Raw genomic sequence first — 23621 nt, 5'->3', positions numbered from 1 at the left:
AAAAAAGATTTTAAAAATAAATAAATAAAAAACACACCAAAAGAGCTGCTGCATTTAAAACAAGAGGTAAGAGGAGCTTACCCCTATTCTTTTCAGCCCTAAGCCATCCAAGATAGACACACAAACCAATAAACAATAAACCTAACATCTCTTTCTTTCTTTCTCTCTTCATGCCAGGGTTACTGCCTGGGTGGCAGCCATTCATTCTGGCTTGTGTGCACTTGGAGTGAAGGGACTAGTTAATGGGGAAATTACAGATGGCTCTGTATGGTGGGTTCTCTTATTTACATTTGTGGTAAAACCCAAGGCAACTGATCTGTAACCATGACTTGAATCGAGCTCTTACATGGAAATTTTTCCAGCCTGTGGCAGCACCTAAACAGGCTTTCTGGGAAGGGTGTAGGAACCTACTCTTCCTACTGTAGCCTTTGCCAGAGTACTTTATTATACTAATCATGATTGTCCTGAACAGCCCTCCCACACCCATCCCCAAGGCAATGTTCACTAGAGTCACATGCTGGTGTCTGGTTAAAAAAAAAAAAAAATTTCTCAGGCAAAATTTTGGCTCTGAATGTTAGAAATAATATCGAGTCACAAAGTGAAGATGTACAAAAGTCCTTTGAAGTAGAATAGTAACCAAAGCAGATTACATTGACTAATATAACCATAAAGAAGAACAAAGGGATAAGGGACTGATGAAGGGACAAAAGGATGGATGTATGAAGCTCTGATAAATACTAGAATCACATTCAAATCCAAGGCTGTCCACTTCAATTAACACTCACGCTAAAAGTACATAATGGAACTCAGTCTACCTTCCCTGCACAGTTTTCCTTCGTGGCATGAGAAAATGCTTTGCCTCACACCGTTGTGAGGACTTGCTGTTTCACACTCCTCGCAGAATTTTATTTTAAGGTAAATTATGAGCTAGCAAGTCACTACATGTTCAGAACGCATTTGTCAAATAGGAACCCAATGTCTTCACTCCAATTAATTGCTTTGAGGAGATAAGGTATAAACAACTTTGGTTAAAGCAAGTACTATAAGCAGATACACACTCTCACCCAATTTTTGGTCATAATGAAATCCTTAAACTCAAACTAGTGAAAAGAGGAAGGAAGGACTACCATCTGTCTCTCCTTCATGTTAGCCTGTTAGCTTCATAGTATCAGTGCCAACAAAAGCTCAACAACTGAAAGAGCTGTTGATGTTGGGACCTAAATGTCAGGTAATAAAAGAAATAAATGCCTTCTGATTGATTGTCTAGCCTCATTCCCCCTGATTTAAAAGTCCCTGAAAAGTTTCATCCTCTTGGTGTGAAGCAAAGATACATTTTCCCCCATAGGAAATATCTTGCCTAAAAGAAAATAAATTTTATACTATGGCACATCTATCTCGGGAAGTTTAGTAAAACTGAACACCTATAAAAAAGTGAAGGACAGGTTCTAGGCCATAGGGGGCAAGACCAGCAATGATTGTGAAATGATGAAAAGTAATCATTTTATAGACTTCGGTGAAGTTGCTTGAAAAGTCAATGATTCAATCCCCTCAAGTATTAATAGAAACAGATACTCAGGGTTATAATAAACACTTAAAGCCATCTTGTCACTGGCAAGTGATGCTAAACAACGTTACCATAACCGAATCGCTTCTTGGAGTCTACAAGTACTACTTATGTATTTTGTTCTTGATACTTCTGATGAAAATTGGCCTTTTATGAAAGAATAGGCTGCAAAATCGTGTAGCTTTATTGCTCTACACAAGGTCTCAGGTGTTGGGTTTAAGATGTAAAGTTTTATGAGTATATTAAAAAACTGTTTTAGGAAATAATACATTGAAATAAAATTCTAATATATATGAATACTGTTAAAGTAAGAAACATTCAACCTGTAAAGAATTTTTGTGAGTTTATTTGAGCCAAACTGTTGACAACTGCCAGGAAGCAGAATCTCAACTTTACTGAGATAATACTCTGGAGAACGGCAGTTTTTCACATGTTTTATACATTTACAATCAAAGGAGGAGGCATAAGTGGGTTATATGAAATCCACTGATAATAGATAAGGGAGGTGGGAAAAAGTCAAGTGGGGAAACCTCTGGGATTGGATAAAAAATAAAATGATAGATACATGCTTCTTTTATGCAGGTGGGTATAGGATAGTCACAGTCAACAATTAACAACACAACAATAACAATGAGGGAATTGTGGTCTGTGCCCAGGCCTCATTTGTTGTGCCCTGAGGGGTCCTGAAAAAGGGAAGTTACACGTTACCCTGACATTCCACAGCTATGATATCTTAGATAGAAAAATATAATAGACTCAGTAAAGATGGAAGTTGATCTTTGTCAGGGAAAATATTGGCCTAAGACATGACTACCCAATATAAACTGCTTTTTAACTAAAAGGCTTTAATTTCAGACCATCCTTTGTGGTTACTTTAGGTCTCGAGTTTGCAAGGCCGCCACCCAGGCCTTCCCTGAGTTAGGTTAGCATGTGGCCCCTTTTTGTACTATTCAAATCTTTTGTTGACTTCTTTCCCTCTTTCTACTTCATTAAGTAAAATATTTTAATTGTCTTGAGTAAAACTGATAATGTAACAAGGTCTTTCCTGTTTTTTAATACCTTTATCTCCTTTTTAGTTGATTTGCCAAAAAGGCTTGGTGGCCTGAAGGAATCCCATCTTTTGTTAGGACTCCTTTCTGGGACTTTGTGAGGTTTGCATAGCTTACAGCTTCCTCTAAATGATACCCTTCTTTACACTATGGGGTTTTATGTGTGTGTGTGTGTGTGTGTGTGTGTGGGTGTGTGTGTGGGGGGGGTCTATTATCATTTTATTCCACTGAGAAGACTTAAAATCTCTGTTTAAAAGTCAGTGTCAACAATACTCAAACTTGTCAAGATCATCAAAAACAAGGAATGTCTAAGAAACAGTCATAGTCAAGAGAAGCCTAAGAAGATATATTATTAAATGTAATGTATTACCCTGGATAGAGTCCTACAACAGAAACAAAAAAAAAAAAGGATATTAGAGAAAAACTAAGGAATCAAAGTATAGGCTTTAGTTAATAATATCAATAATTATTGATATTAATTTTTCCTTAACTATAATGTAAGTAATGTGCCTTATTAAGTAAGATATTAATAATACAGGAAACCATGTTGGGGTTATATGGGAACTCTTTGTACTGCTACTCTTCTAAAATCAAAAGTGTGTTTTAAAAAGTCAGTGCCAGTAATAATGCAACTGAACCCTCTTTAAATGTAGAAGTACTTGTGTCGTTGGATAACTTGGTCGGTTGTAGAATGTACTGGGTGATGTGAAAGAACGGAAAAAACTGACACATGCTCTTTGGAAATAATGATATCAACCGAGATTCCCTGCCCACAGTGAAAATTATGTCAAGGTTTTCATGCTCTAAATAGAGGGAAAATATCTGGATGAATCGTACTGAGGTGTAGAGCAGACACATAGAGTGGGAGTAACTCCGCACCCTTCTCTTTCCCCCACAGCACATAGGACTAGGCAGGGAAATGAAACACACACATAGCTCCTCTTGCACTTGAGCCCTGATGGGTTTACTGCTCTCTGAAGATCTGTTGCCAAGGCAAGAAACTAAAATATGCTTTCTAAGCCAGGCCTTCCAATAAAAATGACAGTGGATAGTAATACCTTTGAAAGCTTTAAAGTGCTTCACATTTATTATTTCATTTTATCCTCACAACTGTATGAAACAGACAGCATAGATTATTATTATTATTATCATAATATATGGAGAAAACAGAGACATGAAAAGGTTATGAAATTGACCTTAAGTCACATCATAAATAAATAACTGAATTCAAGCGAGGATCCAACTCTCCCAACTTCAACCTCCCACCTGAAAATAATGTACTTTCAAGAAAAAAAATTGTCTTATCTTAATATTCTGTTTTATAGTCCAACACACACCATTCCTAGTATAACGGAAGTCTATGGTGAGGCAGTTCCAATGAACCACGATTTCCTGTAAAATGACAACGTTCAACAAGGTAAACAGGCCATGATAGTGTGAGAGAAAGTTGATCGCTCTTTCCCTCAGTATCAGTGTAATAAAAACAAATACTGAAAAATAGTATTGCTTACAGAATTATTTATTTACAGAATTCATCTCCAAGCATTATGACTAGAGTGCCATTGCATGTTCTATTATCTTTACCTTTAAAAAGTTTTTATCCTCCAATACCATGAGAGCATGGCAACTTGGAATATTCACTTGCTAATCTGCCATTAAGAGGCACATTTTTATTTTTTATTTATTTTAAATATATTTTATTGATTTTTTACAGAGAGGAAGAGAGAGGGATAGAGAATTAGAAACATCAATCAGCTGCCTCTTGCACACCCCCTACTGGGGATATGTCCGCAACCAAGGTACATGCCCTTGACCAGAATCGAACCTGGAACCCTTGAGTCCGCAGGCCGACACTCTATCCACTGAGCCAAACCGGTTTCGGCAAGAGGCACATTTTTAAAGCTTCTAACAAAAGAGTTAAAGCCCATCTTGTTTCCAATGAACCACTGTCAAATTAAAGATATCTAGCTATAAGCTGGCATTTACTCAAGGCAGTGAAGTTTAGTCCTTGTTCAATTCGGTTATAACTAAAATGTATCTGAGTGGTTTAGTCATTCAGTGACTCTCTATTATTGGATGTCTTCCATGGGCATTGCACCTGAATATGGACCTAATATGAATAAGGCATAGCCTCTGTGTATTGGAAACGTAAGTCTAATCACGGGAAGCCAGTAGAATTAGGTACAGAATCAGAACACTTGAAGGGAATAATATTATTATATTCCTCTTGTTCTTGTTCTGTTTCCTTCCTCTCCGAATGAGCCCCAAAAGTAAAGTACTAAGAAAGTAATTCAGAAAAGACAATTCACAGAACGCTTCTCAGGAACTTTTAACCTGCTTTCACTAAAGAGTATCAACCAATAATGAATCTGGATGCATTCAGTTTCAGAGCACATTTGAGAACAATGGCTGCTATGAGGTCAACTTCCAGAATAACATCAAAAACATACAAGTCATTTACGGTTTAAGTTCAAGGATCTGATTAAAGACTGTGTTTTAAATTGTGAAGTGTATCTCATGACATACTAACATCTGAAATTGCATCATTTATGAATAATTACGTATTAACTAATATACTCATACAAGCTATAGATTTGAGAATAAAAGTCAAAAGAACCACAGGGTTGAGGAGAGTGTGGTAGGGCAAGGAATGCAGACCTACATCTAAAGTGAGGTTCCAAGAGAGTCCTTTTCTAGCAAAGTCAGACAGAGGTGGGATTTGACTCTGGATAATTTCTGATATAAATTACTCTTGGCTTTTAAACTATATTTGAGAATAAACATGAAGTAAACCCCATAACTTTAATTTATTGCCATAGAATAAAGTTATGTGATTTACTTTATGGGATTGAAACAGCTTAATCTTATAATCAAACAGATTTAAAGTTGAAGAACAGTATTCTCTATACCCTTTGATCCATAAGGTATGGAGGGGTGTGTGTGTGTGTGTGTGTGTGTGTGTGTGTGTGTGTGTGTGTGTGTGTGTGTGTTTGGGGGACGAAGGGCATAGAACTCCAGAATCTTAATAACTGCAATTTCTGCTCATTTTCAAGCAACCCCTACGAAAGCAAAAATACCTATAAGGAAGAGTAATGACTAAATATTGAGAGGATATTTAAACTTGAACCAAACTTATTGAAAAAGTCCATTTGAACTGTAAACTCCTGGAAACATGGTTTGCTTCTGTCCTTCTTGGCTTTGTCTGTATGAAAAAGAACATTAATTACAGAAAGTCTCATTCATTTTTAACACTTCTCGCAGATCCTTTCTTATCTTCCAAAAATAATCCAGCTTCACCCCCATGTTTAAGGAAGTGAGAATTCCAGAAATCTTAATTGCCTGGCTCAAAGTAGCCAAGCTTCCCAATTTCCAGGTAACTTATGTAATATTACTGGGAGTAACAGGAGAGAAACAAAACAACTGTACAAAAAGCCTTGAGGGATTTTTCTATTTGGCTGGTTAAAATGTTCAGAATTATTTACGAGCTGGAAAAGAAACAATAAACCACACCCTCAAAGTGCTCCAGTCTGAATTCCACCATTAGTTTTGTACCATGTTTTCCAATCCAAAATTTCAGTATATTAATGAAACTAAAAGGAAAGAGCACCCCAAAAATGTGCTGATGTAACCTGAGCTTGCCTGAAATAAAACTTCTAAAACATAATTTGGTTAAAGAATATAGACCGAATTTATTAGTTAACACTTACTGCTTATGCATATACAAGTTCACTGGCTTTTTCCCAAGATAAAAATGCTCATCTCTCCACTATTTGTGGTTTCTACAAGTGCCATTAAACATGAAATTTCTTATGACACAGAGCTGTCTGGGACTTCATACTGAGGAAGCTGTTAGAAAATGATCTCACCTATAACACAGTCCTTCAACAAAGATGCTAAAGATAGTGCTAATAACACACATAATGATACAAGTTCTACAATATGGTATCAGCAGGGCTATAGTTTCTCACATAATTTTACAGTTGGATCAATTATGGAAGAAAATTAATAAGGTATATTTAGATTGTGACTTTTACCTCTCTCCAAAATAGTGTTTGCTGTATGTCTCAGATGCCACACAAGGGGGGAAAAAAAGTTTTTGTTTGAGTCTTCTTAAAGACTATGTCACTCAGTTTCACCTTATTAACTACCAATAGAATCATCCTAAAATCCCAGATAATGTGGGCAAAGAGGTAAAGGATTGATTTGAGAGCCTGAAAGAATTTTAACGAGAGCCTTGCAACAGTGACATTGTGGAGAGCCTTTGTTCTAATGTTTTGGTGATTTATTTATTAGGTCTTTGTCATATGCCAGGCATCATTCTCAGTGTTTTGCATGGCTGATTTCAGTTAAGATTTATAACAGACTAATAAGGTAAATAATAGTATCACCATTTGACTCATGTGGAAACAAAGTCCAAGAGAAATTAAGTAACTTTCCAAAGATCCAGCAAGTCACTGACAGAGTTGAGGTTTCTGCTCAGACAATCTGACTCCCTAATTCACTCTCTTATCCCCTTTGCTGTACTACGCCTATCATATTAGCGTATGCTCTTTCCATCTCTTTCTTCTTCAAAGGATCATGATTATGGCCACCGGTAAAGATCCAAGTATAAACTTGACTCTTTCTGCTTCAGTAAAATATTAATTTCAAACACCTATGCCAATAATTTCTCAGAATCCCCCCATTCATTCATTCAACAATTCCACAAATATTTACTGATTGCCTCTTAGATATGAACAAAACTGACTAATACCCCAAAAAGAGCTAACAATCCATTACTTTTAAAGGGCTATATAAATAATTGACATAAATTAAATGAATTGCAAAGAATCAGATCATTACCCTCTTGTGCCTAAATCTTTGCCAAGAGCTTCAAATCAACACACTTTGCACTGGTTCACAAATCCCTACATGAACTCGCCTCTCCCCAGCTGTCTCAGGGCATCTCTTACTACTAAGCCCTTGGCTCAGTATGCTGCAGACACTTGACCTTCCTCTTATTCTTAGAACTCACCAAGATTTCTACTGTCTCAAGACCTTTGTGCCTTTTTCCTCTTCTCCCAGATCTTCCCAGGGCTGGCTCCTTGCTTTCAAGTCACAGCCTAAAACGACCTTCTCCAAGAGACCTACCCTGAACCACCCAATCTAATCTGGCCTGCACTCTCTTCCCCCCTAACCCATAATTGTGATAATTTCATCATTATTATCTAATGTATTCACAGCATGTGTTGGCATCAGAAAGTAAGTATTTTAAAATTGTATTTGCTTCTTTATGGTCTGCAACCCCACCCTCAACCAGAAGGCAAGGCCCATAAGACCAGGAGCTTTGTTCTTGCATTTCCTGGACAAGAAAGTTTTCACACGTTAATAGCACGAGATAGGCCCTTTAAAAGAGAGGTGGCGACTTAGCAACGATGAGTGCTATGGGCTCTGCAAGGAAAGAGAATGGCACGAGGAAATACGCAGAGGAGGGGGTCTAGAGCATGTTCAGGGAAGATAAAGGTAGAACAGTTTAGTTTGGAAGATACACACCCTAACATAGGAGAAGTCGATTGAGTGAACATTATGGAGGGTCTCCAGTATCAGGAGGGATCCACAGAATGCTTCATAGCAAGGAAGTGGCAGAGGCAATGCATAACATAGCATTAGATAGATTAACGGCAAAGGATACTAATAACACTTTAAGTCATTCTGATTAAAAAAAAAACTAAAAATCTCTGCCTTTTTTAAAAATAGAAAACTCTCAAAAGAGAACAGAAGAACTATGAACTTGGTGCTATTAACTATTGGAACAGAAAGTACAATGTTATGAAGTATAAAGTTGAACATCATGATGAAATGTGTTTCTCTAATATCTGTTCAAAAGCCTTTTGCAAAATAAACACAGATTTATTATATCAAACCACCCAAAGTGACTCATCTCTTTGGAAGTGCGTTTCTGGCATCTTCTTTCTCCGGGTCTCGAATTCTTTGAGAAAGTCACGCAGATTAGTGGCCTGATGACAGTACAGAAGTCAGAACTCAAAACCCTAAATCCACTTCTGCCACCGACGTGCTGCCTGACATGGAGCCTTATGTCACTTTTGCATTTGCAAAATCTTTATGTGGCAAATGTTTTCTAAATTAACTCATCAGTGACTGGCAAGTAATACAAATTTTCTAAATAATCACACTAATACATCAAAATACATAGATAGTCTTTTATTGAAGTCCCTTATAAAGTATTCTTGCACGATCCTGTACTTAATTTTTTTCTCAATGAGGCAGTGAAAGTAGAAATATCCACATTAAAATATAGGGTAACCCAAAAAATGTATATACCCAGTGTGAGTAGTTATAAAGGCAATGTATATTAAAATACATTTCATTTTCAAAATTGAGCTATCAGCTGTTAAATATGTATATATTTTGGGGGGACACCCTGTATTTGGATGTGTGCCCTACAAACAGTGGCTCAGTCCTTAAAATTTCCCAGATAACAAAATTGAAAAAAAGTGCTTTTTAAAAGACATGACGATGTAAACACAAGGAAGTTTAAAATAACACTTGTATAAACTGTTTGAATTGAAGAGAAAAAAGCACACACCCAAAAGACTTTTGTCAGAATAAAAAGAAAACAAATCCCAAATCCTGACAGCAACATAAAAGCCAAATTCTCCCCCTTCCTTTCATAATGGCTTTTCTATTGAGTTTCATTTTGACCTTTCATTACTTTCCCAACGTTGAAGGATATTGCCTTTCAAAACTCCCCATTTCTCTGCCGGTTGTACTATTATTCTGTCCCCCATTGTTGAGAGTTCTTAGCCAACACCATCCAAGTGTTGGCCTCCCCTAACAAATAGAAACCAGCATTTTTACACACTTTCCACTTTAAATTTATACCCTGCATTAAAAAAAAAGAAGAAGAAGAAAGATAACCACTAATCTATAAACATACTAAGAAACAGAAAACGTGTTATTCTTGGCTAGAAAGAAGCCATGTGTATTATATTCAATCAATATCCAATGCACCCTCCCCCCTCCAACCCCCTCAGGGCAACAGGATGTTCCATGTAGGAAAGAAAAACAGCCTTCCTTCATCAGTCAGAGCTGCGAGGAGGGTGAACCAACTGCATGATCTGATTGATAAAGTTTCATCACAAATTAGCCCATCTCTTTGATGAAAACAAGCAAGGCAGAGACTACCACAATTTTGTCCTCATAAATTAGTCAACCAGACACACACCACACAGGGCTTGCCACACGAGGGGCAAACTAATTTAATTAATTCATACACAGCACCTCATTAAGAGCAGTTTTAGCACTAAGGTTGTGATCTTGTTGAGTCTGCATTATTTTCCACAAAGATGCCCACTCAGTTGTCAGGGATGAGAGGCCTGGAGAGGGGCAAGATACATGCCTCTGTGTAGTTCTGCAGCTGAGAAGATCTAGCCAAGGGAAGAATAACATGAACAGGCTCTATATTCCCCCAACCCAGTAGTTGGCAAACTCATTAGTCAACAGAGCCAAATATCAACAGTACAGAGATTTCTTTTGAGAGCCAAATTTTTTAAACTTAAACTTCTTCTAATGCCACTTCTTCAAAATAGACTCGCCCAGGCCGTGGTATTTTGTGGAAGAGCCACATTCAAGGGGCCAAAGAGCCGCATGTGGCTCACGAGCCGCCGTTTGCCGACCACGGCCCCAACCCAAGGGGGCATATTCAAGACTTAAGCATTAGTGTTCATATGAATAGGTTACATTTTACTTTTGCTTTTATTACATGTTCCAAACTTTCAAATAGTACTAAACACAAATACATTTCCTCACTGGCACAGTATAATTCCTAGCTGATACAGTAAACAGGAAAAAAAGAAAGAAAATGGATTGTATGTAAAATGAACTTGTATGCATAGTTTTTTTTTCAATTCATAGGACAAGATCTTAGTTTCTAAATACCATTCTCCATTGGTATGTAGCTGCAGATAAGGGGACTCTTTGAAGTAGCTGATTCCAGTGATGGGGCAGGGGAAAGACAAGATGAGCCTGTAACATCTTGTGGTGCCAGAAAATAAGAAAGTGCTAGAAAAACACACACACACACAAAAAAAAAAAAAAACACAAAACACCAGGAGCCTCTTAAAAGAACACAGGAATCAACGTGAACAGTTCCCAAAGGCCAAAAAAACAAAAGATTTGAGCAACAAAATAATAAAGTTATTAACAGACTATAAACCATAAAGTAAAAATAAATAAATAAATACCCATGAGTCTGTGATGTGGAATCAATTTAATTTATTAGTGGTGTGAATTCATCATTGAATATGCAAACAAATAAATTGGGGAGAAGGAATAGCTCTTCCCTACAGAAAAGTTCCAAATAAAAGAAGGCAATGCAAAATCACCATTAGAACACTATAGGAATAATTGTTGCAAGCAAGATCTACCCATGAGTGCCACAATCAGTGGAAAAGGGTTCAAAAAGAAACAAGATATTTGCATAACTCTTGTATTTACCCTCAGGACATTTATTAATTCAATGGGGAAAATAGTAAATTGACAATGAAGAAATACAGCAGATATCACCTTAACCAAGTTATCGAGATTAACATAAGCATAGTGTCATAAAAATAGTGTACTTCCTCATATGATGCCCTTAGAAAAACATGCCACTTCTGTGGTATTCTGATCAAAAATACATATCCTCAATCTGATCATGATAAATCAAACCCAAGCCGAGATATATTCAGCAAAATAACTGACCAGTAATTATCAAAGTTGTCATGGTCATGAAAGACAAGGTCATGGTTGAAGAAGTATTATAGATTGGAGGAGACTAAGGAGGTACAATAGCTAAATGCAATGTGGGATTCTGGATAGGAACTAAGATCAGAAAAATAACATTAGTAGAAAAACTAAGTGAAATCAGAGTAAGGTCTGTATTTAGAAACAATATTATATAAATATTCATTTCCTCGTTTTGATCACTGTACTATAATTACATAAATTGTTAACATTAGCAGAAGCTGAATAACGGATATAAGTAAACTCTGTATTATTTTATAACTTTTTTATAAGTCTAAAATCATTTCAAAATTAAATATCTTTAAAGAAAAATCACAGACCAAAAAGAAGAGGGAATAGTATCAGAGATTCTACAAGGAAGCTGACAAAACTCACTGTAGAACCACCAGTCTAAATGAACAGTCATCCAAATTGAACAGTTACTTTTTTTTGTTTGTTTCTCATATTAGAAATCCAAAGTTTTTTCCAACCAAATTATAGGAGAACATATAGTTTACTAGAGGCCCGGTGCACGAAATTCGTGCACTGGGGGGGTGAGGGGGGGTGCCCCTCAGCCCAATCTGCACCCTCTTCAATCTGGGACCCCTCAGGGGATGTCCAACTTCCAGCAGTTGGACATCCCTCTCACAATCCGGAACCACTGGCTCCTAACCACTCACCTGCCTGCCTGCCTGATTGTCCCTAACCCCACTGCCTGCCTGCCTGCTCACCCCTACCTTGATCTCCTGCCAGCCTGATTGCCCCTACCTTGCACTCCCCTATCAGCCTGATCACCCCAAACTGCCTGTGCCTTGGCCCCCCGTCTGGCCTCCCTCTGGAGGCACCACCCCCATAACCCCAATGCTGCTGCCACTGCAGCTGGTTATGGCTGCCTGAGCCTTGGCCTTTGTAGCCACTGCGGCTTTGTCTGGAAAGATGTCCGGAAGACAACCACTCTAATTAGCATATTACCCTTTTATTAGTATAGATTTGGGGACCATTACAACCACGCAGAACTTGAAGAAAACACATGGCCCTGGTCAGTTTGGCTTAATGGAGAGAGCATCGGCCTGTGGACTGAAGAGTCCAGGTTTGATTCTGATCAGGGGCACACATGCCTGGGTTTCGGGCTCAATCCCCAGTAGGGGGCCTGGGGCGGCAGCTGATCAGTGATTCTTTTTTTTTTTTTTATATATTTTATTGATTTTTCACAGAGAGGAAGGGAGAGGGATAGAGAGATAGAAACATCGATGAGAGAGAAACATCGACCAGCTGCTTCCTGCACACCCCCCACCGGGATATGTGCCAGCAACCAATGTACATGCCCTTAACCGGAATCGAACCTGGGACCTTCCAGTCCGCAGACCGACGCTCTATCCACTGAGCCAAACCGGTTTCGGCTGATCAGTGATTCTTATCATTGATGTTTCTATCTCTCTCTCCCTCTCCCTTTCTGAAATTTTAAAAATATATATTTTTTTAAAGAAAACACATCATCTTCACTTTGAGCTTTGTCATCTTACAATATCCTTTGTGCAGTGTTTTAACTTCCCTCAACTTTCCTTTACCCACCTTTAAAGTGCAATCTATTTTGGGGAAGATGATCAGGAAAGTGATTCCAATGGGTAGAAGTTTTTTTTGGAGGGGATGGGTCATGAAGATATTTAAAAATTGAGCATGGTGATGGTTGTACCACTCTGAATTTACTTTAAAAAACCAGTTCATTGTACACTTTAGGTGACATGTACAGTATATGGGTTATATCTCAACAAAGCTGTTCTTTTATTTCTTTTTAAATAAAGACCAGTCTTATAATCAGTTGCAGATGTTTTCAGAGGCCCCTCAAGATTTGCTCACCATGTCCCAAATCACGGCTGTGATTCCCAGTTGCCTCCAGTCCTGGTGGATCTGGATGGTGTGGTTTGCAAAGGAGAAGGTGGCAAGAGGCTTATGGAATTTCGGCAACCCCATTCCCCCGGTCTCCTCATAGGGCACCAGGGCCATTCCCACTGGGCCAGCTCTGCTCCCTTTAACCTGTTGGGCAAAAGAATCCTGCGTGCTCTGGCCAGAAAGTGCATTCTTTCTTAGGTGGCCCGGATGCTTTTTTTAAGGTCATTTTATGGATTCAAAAGAATAAACAGAGATGTGGAAAGCTTTTGTCAAAATCCTTTCACATGGTTCTTCCAGTCTCATGGGAAATGAGATGTGGCTCTGAATTCATCCCAAAGTGTGTCTTTGGGCAAAAGCACTCAGAACGGTACAACTCCTGCAGAATGCCCCACACACTTTGCAGTCAGGACTCAGGGGGGCTTGAGGGTGAGCGAGGCGGCAGTGCCAGCACAGGACCTGGGAGAAGGTAGCGCTTTCTACACTGCCCAGGCCACGTGGACTACAGCAGTACCTGCCCAGGTGGGCAGGGTGTTTCTGCTGTTTTGTTTTGGTCTGGCCTCCACCCCGTCAGCCACGGACCTGTGCCTGCACTGAGACTGAATGCTTTGATGGCCCTACTTTTTGGTGGACAGTGGATGCACTCCCAGAAACTGGCAGTTAGACTCTGGTGGCTTCTGAGTCCCTTGCGGGGAGAGCCCGGCCCTAGGTCAAGAACAGACTCAGGCGTCCTCGGCCAGGAGGCCTCCTTGGGCTAGGGGCCGCCACAGTTTGAAGGCTGGCCATGACCCCAATCCTGGCAGGGGTCTCCTCTGGGGTGCTGGCAGGCCTGGTCTAGGGCTGAGGGCGGTTTAGAGGCTGGTCACGCCCCCGATCCTGGTGGGGATCTCCTCTGGGGCGCTGGCAGGCCTGGGTTAGGGTCACTGGCGGTTTGGAGGCCGGTCACGCCCCCAATCCTGTTGGGGGTCTCCTCTGGGGTGCTGGCAGGCCTGGGCTAATGGCCACCCTGGTTTAGAGACTGGTCAAGCCCCCGATCCTGGTGGGGGTCTCCTCTGGGGCGCTGGCAGGCCTGGGCTCTGGCGCCGCAAAGGGAGAGGTTCCTGAACCTGCTTCCCACACACCTAGGCTAGGATCCATCTTGTAGGAGGCGGCTTCAATGCCCGGGGTCGGTGACCAGGTCCTCCTGAGCCTCGCTTTCTGGGCTGCAGTCCCACGTCTCCCAGTGCCCCAGCCTCGGATGCGCCCACGCAGTTGCCCCCACCACCAGCCACCTCAGCGCAGGAAACAGCAGCTGAAGCCAGCCTCTTGGAAGCCAGGCCACCACACCCACCACCCCTAGTAGCTCTCTGCTGCTTGCTCTGTGCCCTGTCCACTGGGATCGGGGAGTGCTCCCAGACCAGAGGCCCTCCCTCCCTCCGCAGCCTGGCTTGGGAAGCTGGCCTCATGCTGGGGCTACTATGCCAGCATGCCCACTCGGCTACAATGGGTGCGACACGGGCCCCATGGAGGCCAACCTGGAGAACGTGGACCCCAACTCTGCATCCGGCTGCTGCAGATGGCCTCCGTGGTCAACTACCACCTGCTCCTTCCATTGGCCCCATTGATCCCTCTCAGCACCAGCCATTTAGGCGAGGGTGGCGATCGCCGGGGACCCCGCCCCAGGAGGCTGCTGGCCGTGCCCGGCCACGCCCCCCCGGGTCACGATGCAGCCCTGGACCCCGGGGAGGCTGCTGGCCGTGCCCGGCCACGCCCCCCCGGGTCGCGATGGGTCCCGGGACCCCCGGGAGGCTGCTGGCCGTGCCCGGCCACGCCCCCCCGGGTCGCGATGCAGCCCTGGACACCGGGGAGGCTGCTGGCCATGCCCGGCCACGCCCCCCCGGGTCACGATGCAGCCCTGGACCCCCGGGAGGCTGCTGGCCGTTCCCGGCCACGCCCCCCCGGGTCGCGATGGGTCCCGGGACCCCGGGAGGCTGCTGGCCGTGCCCGGCCACGCCCCCCTGGGTCGCAATGGGTCCCAAGACCCCTGGGAGGCTGCTGGCCGTGCCCGGCCACGCCCCCCCGGGTCGCGATGGGTCCCAGGACCCCTGGGAGGCTGCTGGCCGTGCCCGGCCACGCCCCCCCGGGTCGCGATGGGTCCCGGGACCCCCCGGAGGCTGCTGGCCGGCCCGGCCACGCCCCCCCGGGTCGCGATGCAGCCCTGGACCCCGGGGAGGCTGCTGGCCGTGCCCGGCCACGCCCACCCGGGTCGCGATGGGTCCCGGGACCCCCGGAGGCTGCTGGCCGTGCCCGGCCACGCCCCCCCGGGTCGCGATGGGTCCCGGGACCCCAGGGAGGCTGCTGGCCGTGCCCGGCCACGCCCACCCGGGTCACGATGGGTCCCGGGACCCCCGGAGGCTGCTGGCCGTGCCCGGCCACGCCCCCCCGGGTCGAGATGGGTCCCGGGACCCCTGGGAGGCTGCTGGCCGTGCCCGGCCACGCCCCCCGGTCGCGATGGGTCCCGGGAACCCAGGGAGGCTGCTGGCCGTGCCCGGCCACGCCCCCCGTGTCGCGATGGGTCCTGGGACCCCAGGGAGGCTGCTGGCCGTGCCCGGCCAAGCCCCCCCGGGTCGCGATGGGTCCCAGGACCCCTGGGAGGCTGCTGGCCGTGCCCGGCCACGCCCCCCGGGTCGCGATGGGTCCCGGGACCCCCGGGAGGCTGCTGGCCGTGGCCACGCCCCCCCGGGTCGCGATGCAGCCCTGGACCCCGGGGAGGCTGCTGGCCGTGCCCGGCCACGCCCCCCCGGGTCGCGATGCAGCCCTGGACCCCGGGGAGGCTGTTGGCCGTGCCCGGCCACGCCCCCCCGGGTCGCGATGGGTCCCGGGACCCCCCGGGAGGCTGCTGACCGTGCCCGGCCACGCCCACCCGGTCGCGATGGGTCCCGGGACCCCGGGAGGCTGCTGACCGTGCCCGGCCACGCCCCCCCGGGTCGCGATGGGTCCCAGGACCCCTGGGAGGCTGCTGGCCGTGCCCGGCCACGCCCCACCGGGTCGCGATGGGTCCCGGGACCCCCGGGAGGCTGCTGGCCGTGCCCGGCCACGCCCCCCGGTCGCGATGCAGCCCTGGACCCCGGGGAGGCTGCTGGCCGTGCCCGGCCACGCCCACCCGGGTCGCGATGGGTCCCGGGACCCCAGGGAGGCTGCTGGCCGTGCACGGCCACGCCCCACCGGGTCGCGATGGGTCCCGGGACCCCCGGGAGGCTGCTGGCCGTGCCCGGCCACGCCCCCCCGGTCGCGATGCAGCCCTGGACCCCGGGGAGGCTGCTGGCTGTGCCCGGCCACGCCCACCCGGGTCGCGATGGGTCCCGGGACCCCAGGGAGGCTGCTGGCCGTGCACGGCCACGCCCCCCCGGGTCGCGATGGGTCCCAGGACCCCCGGGAGGCTGCTGGCCGTGCCCGGCCACGCCCCCCCCGGTCGCGATGCAGCCCTGGACCCCGGGGAGGCTGCTGGCTGTGCCCGGCCACGCCCACCCGGGTCTCGATGGGTCCCGGGACCCCAGGGAGGCTGCTGGCTGTGCCCGGCCACGCCCCCCCGGGTCGCGACCCGGGAACCCCGGGAGGCTGCTGGCCGTGCCCGGCCACGCCCCCCCGGGTCGCGATGCAGCCCTGGACCCCCGGGAGGCTGCTGGCCATGCCCGGCCACGCCCCCCCGGGTCACGATGGGTCCCAGGACCCCTGGGAGGCTGCTGGCCGTGCCCGGCCATGCCCCCCCCGTCGCGATGGGTCCCGGGACCCCCGGGAGGCTGCTGGCCGTGCCCGGCCACGCCCCCCCGGTCGCGATGCAGCCCTGGACCCCGGGGAGGCTGCTGGCCGTGCCCGGCCACGCCCCCCCATCTCGATCCAGCCGGGGAGCCCGGGAGGCTTCTGGCTTTTCCCGACCACGCCCCTCTAGGGTTGTCATCCCTCCCCAGGACCCCGGTAACTAATAGGATTTGGCGGCGGCCATCTTGGTTTTCTCAACGGCCAGATAGGCACCCGGAGTCCCGCCCCCTGCCTCTCGCAGGCCCAATCATGGGCATAGCGGAGGTGCGGTCAATTTGCATGTTACTCTATTATAAAGTAAGATGTTTTACTTTCTTTAACTCTAGGGCTATTTCCCTGTGGCCTTGCTTCATAGCAGTCTTTTAAAATATAATTAATAACTAGTTGAGTTAAATTGGCTTCCTTATAATCTAATTTTCTTATGGGACTATTCTAATCATTATTGCACATAATACTTTCAACACTATGCCTTTAAACTGAAAGTATCAGACTCTAGGCCATGTCAACAGCTCCAATGTGCTTATTCTTACAGGAATATATGGTCACTGATCTAAATATGAGGCCAAGACAAACTTTAGGGTCCTGAAAATGATGTATTCAAAAATATTAAACATTTTCAAATATATAAAAATTACAGGTTACTAAAAGGCTTTTCACTTAAAAATATACCTAATTCGCAGGTATATTTTTAAGAGTAAAAATAGTTACCAATAAAATATGCAAATATAGCAACTTTAAGTAGAATTAATGTTATTACACAAAAACACAAGCATGCCACAATCTCTTTCATGGCAAACCTAATATTTAAAGCATATGTACATTATACTGAGTGGCCAGATTATTATGATCTCTGAACGCATAATAATCTGACCACTCAGTGTGTGTGTGTGTGTGTGTGTGTGTGTGTGTGTGTGTGTATGTGTGTATATAAATATATATTAGAGGCCCGGTGCATGAATTCATGCATGGGTGGGGTCCGGCCAGCCTGGCCAGGGGGTGGGGACATGGGCGGTTGGCCAGCCTGCCTGCTGGTTGAACTCCTGGTGGAGGGGACAATTTGCATATTAGCCTTTTATTATATAGGATATACACCAAGTGGCCAGATTATTATGCATTCAGAGATCATAATAATCTGGCCACTCAGTGTATTTTCAAAATACCCACCATGTTTCCAAAATTAATGACAAATGCAAAAAGAGTAGAGAACTACATAAATAAATTATATACATAGACATTCAAACAGAACCTACTCTTCTTTCTTTTTGCTCACAATGGCTAATGACATGAACTCTAACTCTAATTTTCATTTTAAACAAAACCTGATCTTCTTTGAGTTCATACAGACCTTGATGAGTGAGTGGATTAAAAAGCCTAGCAAACTGAGCCTAGAGCTAATCTGAAAAGGTGCAATTGCAATATTTCCAACCACCTAGGCTGCTCTCACTTTTTTTTTCATGCTGCATCTAAGATAAGATGAAGTGCAAATGAGAAAAAAAAGATCAAAACTATTTCAAGTATTACCTCTCAATCCCAGGGTTTGCAAACTGTGCAGAGAGAGGAGGCAATACAGATAAGGAAAGACTAAAAACCAGAATCTTTGTAGGAGACTTTGGGATTTAATGGCAGTACTAGGAAAATAGTTTGCAGATCGCACCACGTTGCACACTTATGCCTAAATCTGGAAAAGACAAGGAAGCCCCATTGTGCCCTGTTTGTTGCTGACTTATTTTTTAAGCATCAGAAACAATGGCTCAAACTGCTAAATTGGATCAGTACCTGCATAGTATCAGTACTGGGCTTGGAAATGACAGCTTGCAATGTGGAAAACCTTGAGTTATATCAGCAACAAAGAAAGAAGCCATAGAAACAAAAGAGACAGTGACGTGGAAACTTGTCAGAGGAACAGGATCAATATAGAGAACAGATGCTATGGAAATGAAAAAATAAGAAAAAGGTGGTGGTTTCTTGAGGTGTTACTGAATTATGTAACAGCTGAAAAAAATTTAGAAGAGTCAGTATGTGTCATGCTTTTAGCATGGACCTTCTTTTGAATATGTCAATATTTAGCCATCAGGTAAATAAACCTAACCATAAGAACTGTGTAAACATACCCAGAGAAAAACAGGTGCTCTGGTAACAAAACCTATTCACAGCACCACACTGCTGTTATACAGCTAAGTTCCTCTCCATCTGAGGCAACCAACCAGCCAAGTGGATCCAAAAGCAGTTTTTTTCTTTATTTTACAGGCAGTTAATACACAACTTCTCAAATACATGCCCTGTGAGTGAATCCATTTTTATGTCAAACACTGTCCTAATAATGTATGTCATTAAGATTTTACTGCTCCCATACCTGGAAGATGAAGGTTTGGGGGGCTGGGTGTGTTGCATATGGTGGTGCAGCAAGCAGAGGGTAATTTCTCCAACAAATACATACTTCTACATTCACTGGCGTTTCCTACCTTCCAAATTTCTCAAGCCCTTTTTACAACTCTGTCCGGTACAGCTGAAGCATACATACGTTTACTGAATTTTGTTCTAAGCATTTCATACATATGTACTAATTTAATCCTTAAAAAACTACTACGAGGTTAGTTAAATTACTAGAGATGATGAAATTGAGATATGGGAGTCATCCAAGGTAAACAATGGTCAACATGGAATTGAGTTTAGGGGTGTTGGTGCCACATCTGATAATTTTTTAATCTCTACTATCTCTTTAGTAGTTTGGGGAATTTCTACATGTTATCTTTTGGAATGAGTGAATGGTACCAACACATGACTCACTAACAGCCCTTCCCACTTCTTTGTCATAAAAAACCCCACTGCAGTCCCTAGACCTGTGGGCTCTGAGCCTTTGACTCACTGCCACTTTGGGTTGGGCGAGTCCCTGCCTCTTCGGTTCCACTTCTGGAAGACAGAACTCCCCATTGCCATCTCCTTACATCCCTGAGCTAGTGTGATATTTTTCTTACCCCATCTGTTGATTTCCTATGGATAATTAAAGAAATAAGACTTACATAAGAAAATAAAGAGCTAGTTGTTATTCATTGGAAAGCTCAGAACTAGTTTTTTTAGAAAGTCAGACTGTTATAATTGAAGTAGTTTAATTACTTCAAGCAGCAAACATAAAATATATTGTCTAAATGTGTATGTCATATTTCATGTGCAAATGAAAGAAGGTAATGCCCTAGCTTGTTTGGCTCAATAAATAGAGCGTCAGCCTGTGGATTGAAAGGTCCCAGGTTCAATTGTGGCCAAGGGCACATGCCTGGGTTGCGGGCTCGATCCATAGTAGGGGGCGTGCAAGAGTCAGCCAATCAATGATTCTCTCTCATCATTGATGTTTCTATCTCTCTCTCCCTCTCCCTTCCTCTCTAAAATCAATAAAATATATTTTAAAAAAAGAAAGAAAGCAGGTAAAATGGGGGTTTGTTGCGATAGGAGTCTTACAGTATATACTTCTGACTCACACCGTAAGTGGAAGTTATGAGAAATCGGAATATGTCTTACTATGTGTATGAGGCTGGCTTACTGATCGAGTTTCAGGTCAGGCAGATGTTTCCAAAATGCCACATGAGTAGAAACCTGTTTTATTCCATTTCTGGGCACAAAAATTAAGGGCCCTATTTTAAGGAATGGACACCTTTGAGAGTCTGATAAAGGCTATGGTTTCTTTACACACACATGCACACACACATACACACACAATACATATACCTAAAATTGTATACAAAATTTCACGGAAGCCATAAGCCCCTGAAAGTCATCCATGGACTGATTTAAGAATCCCTCTTTAAGCCATAAACAGCACAAAAAAGCTTACACTTCGAAAGGATAGCATTTACAAAGCTCATTTGTACATCATGGCTTTTAAATTTAACATGGACCACACTCTTCATAGATATAATTTTTATTAATAATGATTTCATCAGGACAATCCCCCATATCTAGCTTTAATAATACCTTGTAGACCACAACCATTTATAGTTTATTCATATAGAAAACTTATTCTGTCTTCCACTTGGAGCCAAAAGTCCAGCCCACCCAGGGAAACACTGTCACCGCCCTAGTGTGTGTCTCTCAGATCTTTTATATGCAAGCAGATGAGCAGCGTCAGGACGCATTCTCCTCCCCCGCCTGCTGTCCACCCAGAGGGCTGTGCACCTGGCCTATGGAGGCAGAAGACATAACTTAGAGCTCCGCCAATCAGTGCAGTTTCCTGAGGGTTCCTCCCACAGTGAGCTTCCTGCAATTTTAAAAGTACTTATGGGAATGTTGAGAATAATTTGACACCAGACATTTTTACCTTGTGAATTAACTTTCAGATTTTTCCTCATGGTATAACAATAACAACAACAACAATATGGCAATATTTCTATATGTGATTTAAACATTAATGGGACCTTTCACATTAAAAAATAATAATAAAAAGAAATAAGTAACTACAGAAAAAAAAAAAGCAAGATGCTAACATGCTCAAGAAATCTGTCCTTGGATCCTACTGTGGCCAAAGGGTTCAATCTAAGGTTAATTCATTTTAAAATCTGTGCAAGTCAAAGATGAGAGTTCTGTAACAACGAAGAAACTTTCAATGACTACTTCTAAAGCCCCCAAACCTCAGCCTATAAACAGCAGCAGTGAGACAGTGAAAAGTCACAGAGCCTCAATATGATGACTACCACTAAATTTGTTAGGACTACATCTCAGAACGAACAACTTTTGCATCCTCCTATTAGAAGTCACCACAATAATACCCATAACACTCAGGACTACCTGAAACAAGGCATCAGGAGAACCTCTGCCAATGTTACCATTCGGAAAAGGTCTCACAAGAAAGAATCAATACAATTAAATACAGTTTTATCTAGTGTCAAAACCAGTTCTTCTCAGGAAATAAAAAGAAATAAGACATCAAGAAGCATCAGATCTGAAATCACAGCCAGGCTTGCTTCATCTTCTAATATAATACCATACTGATAGAAAAGTCAAAAGCCATTGACCAGCGCAGACACACTATAGCAAAAGCAACTACTGACAGTAGATGGGCTCAGCCCAAAGAAACCCCAGAAGAGAGTAAAGCTCACCTGAATGAGTGGAGAGCTAGCAAAGGAAGAATGCTGAAAAGGACTCCAAGCTCAGTAGTTACCCAGCCTGAACCTGAAGGACAAAATGAAAAACCAGTTGGGTCCTGTTGGACTACCGTGGCAGAAGATGAACAAAGATTATTCACTGAAAAGGTAAACAAGACATTTTCTGAATGCCTAAACCTGATTAATGAGAGATGCCCAAAAGGAGAAATACTGGACACACTGAATGACCTGATTAAAGTTTTTCCAGATGCCAAAAAAACTTGTTAAATACTGGATATGCCTTGCATGTGTTGGACCACTCACAAGCTCTATTGGAAATATCATCTCAGTCTATGAGAAGGCCATTCTGGCAGGAGCTCAGCCTGCTGAAGAAATGTGACATGCAATTGTAGATATTCTAACAATGACGATTTGAGAAAAAGTTAAATTTGGAGAAAAATTTGTAGTCTTGTGCAACCAAAGAACATATCCAAGAAGTCAACACTGAAGATATTGGTCTTAATCTAGAGTCAAGGAAACCTGAAATGGAAAATAAACATCATAGAAATGTGGTATTTCAAGATTTTGAAAAAGAGCAAGTTGATAAAAACAAAAGATCCAAACAACCATATTAAAAATCCCAATACAGAAACTAGGGAGGGTTGCTTAATAAAATGTAATGTGTCTACTACACCATACCTGCAAAGTGTTAAAAAGAAAATGCCGTTTGAGGAAATAAATTCTAAGTTTCTAACACCAATTAGAGGTTCTTGACAACTTCAAGACAAGACTTCTAAATTGGCCGATATGTTAAAAGACCATTTTCCTTGTGTCTTCATTGGACAGTTAACAGAGTGGGGAGATGAAACACATGCTTTCATATGCCTTCCTAATGCAGCACTGTACCGATGTACTTGGAGACTGAAACAACAGAAGAGAAAGAAAGCTATGATAAGAAGTGAGTTGTTGTTTTTTTTTTATTTCTAGGGTGTTTTGTTTGTTTGTTGTGGATTCATATGTCTCTGAGATCAAGAGTTGGCTGAGAACCTACTTGAATTCCTGGCCCCTGGTACTTTACCCCGACTCTCTTTTACTCATTTGTCATCCATTGCCTTCAGTTTTGTAGTGGGCTTCTAACTGGACTTAAATTTCTCCAGGCCTGATCCCATTTTAACCTTGTACTGCACAGGGTTGCTGAGTATTCAAGGCATGAGTCTTCTATTAACATTCACCTAATAGCAGGAGTTGCCTTCTGGGTGTCAGAAAGCTAAATCCTACATTGTCGATCTCAAAATACTAATATTTTTCTCTAGTAGGTAAATAAATGTTGTCAACTAGTTTACTATGCTCCTTTAGTATAATTAATAAATGTCATTCTAGTTTTGGTGGCATGTCTAAAATAACCAGTACTTAAACTGGCTTTATAATATAAAAACTTAACTGTTAAATCATGTCCCCTGAAACATGGTAGTTATATACTGTAAACAG

The 23621-nt window shown here is 43.5% G+C and overlaps 1 protein-coding gene and 1 pseudogene across 1 annotated transcript in view; one reads left to right on the top strand and one right to left on the bottom strand.

The window, feature by feature from the left end:
• The window catches only part of SOX5 (SRY-box transcription factor 5), a 971057-nt gene that overhangs the window by 897059 nt on the left and 50377 nt on the right, over window positions 1-23621 (bottom strand). The window lies entirely within an intron of this gene.
• Window positions 21461-23095, top strand: LOC103285464 (cytoskeleton-associated protein 2-like; annotated as a pseudogene).

The sequence above is a fragment of the Eptesicus fuscus genome, chromosome 7, assembly GCF_027574615.1.
Source record: "Eptesicus fuscus isolate TK198812 chromosome 7, DD_ASM_mEF_20220401, whole genome shotgun sequence".
Taxonomy (NCBI): domain Eukaryota; kingdom Metazoa; phylum Chordata; class Mammalia; order Chiroptera; family Vespertilionidae; genus Eptesicus; species Eptesicus fuscus.
This window is presented reverse-complemented; position numbering and strand designations above follow the sequence as displayed.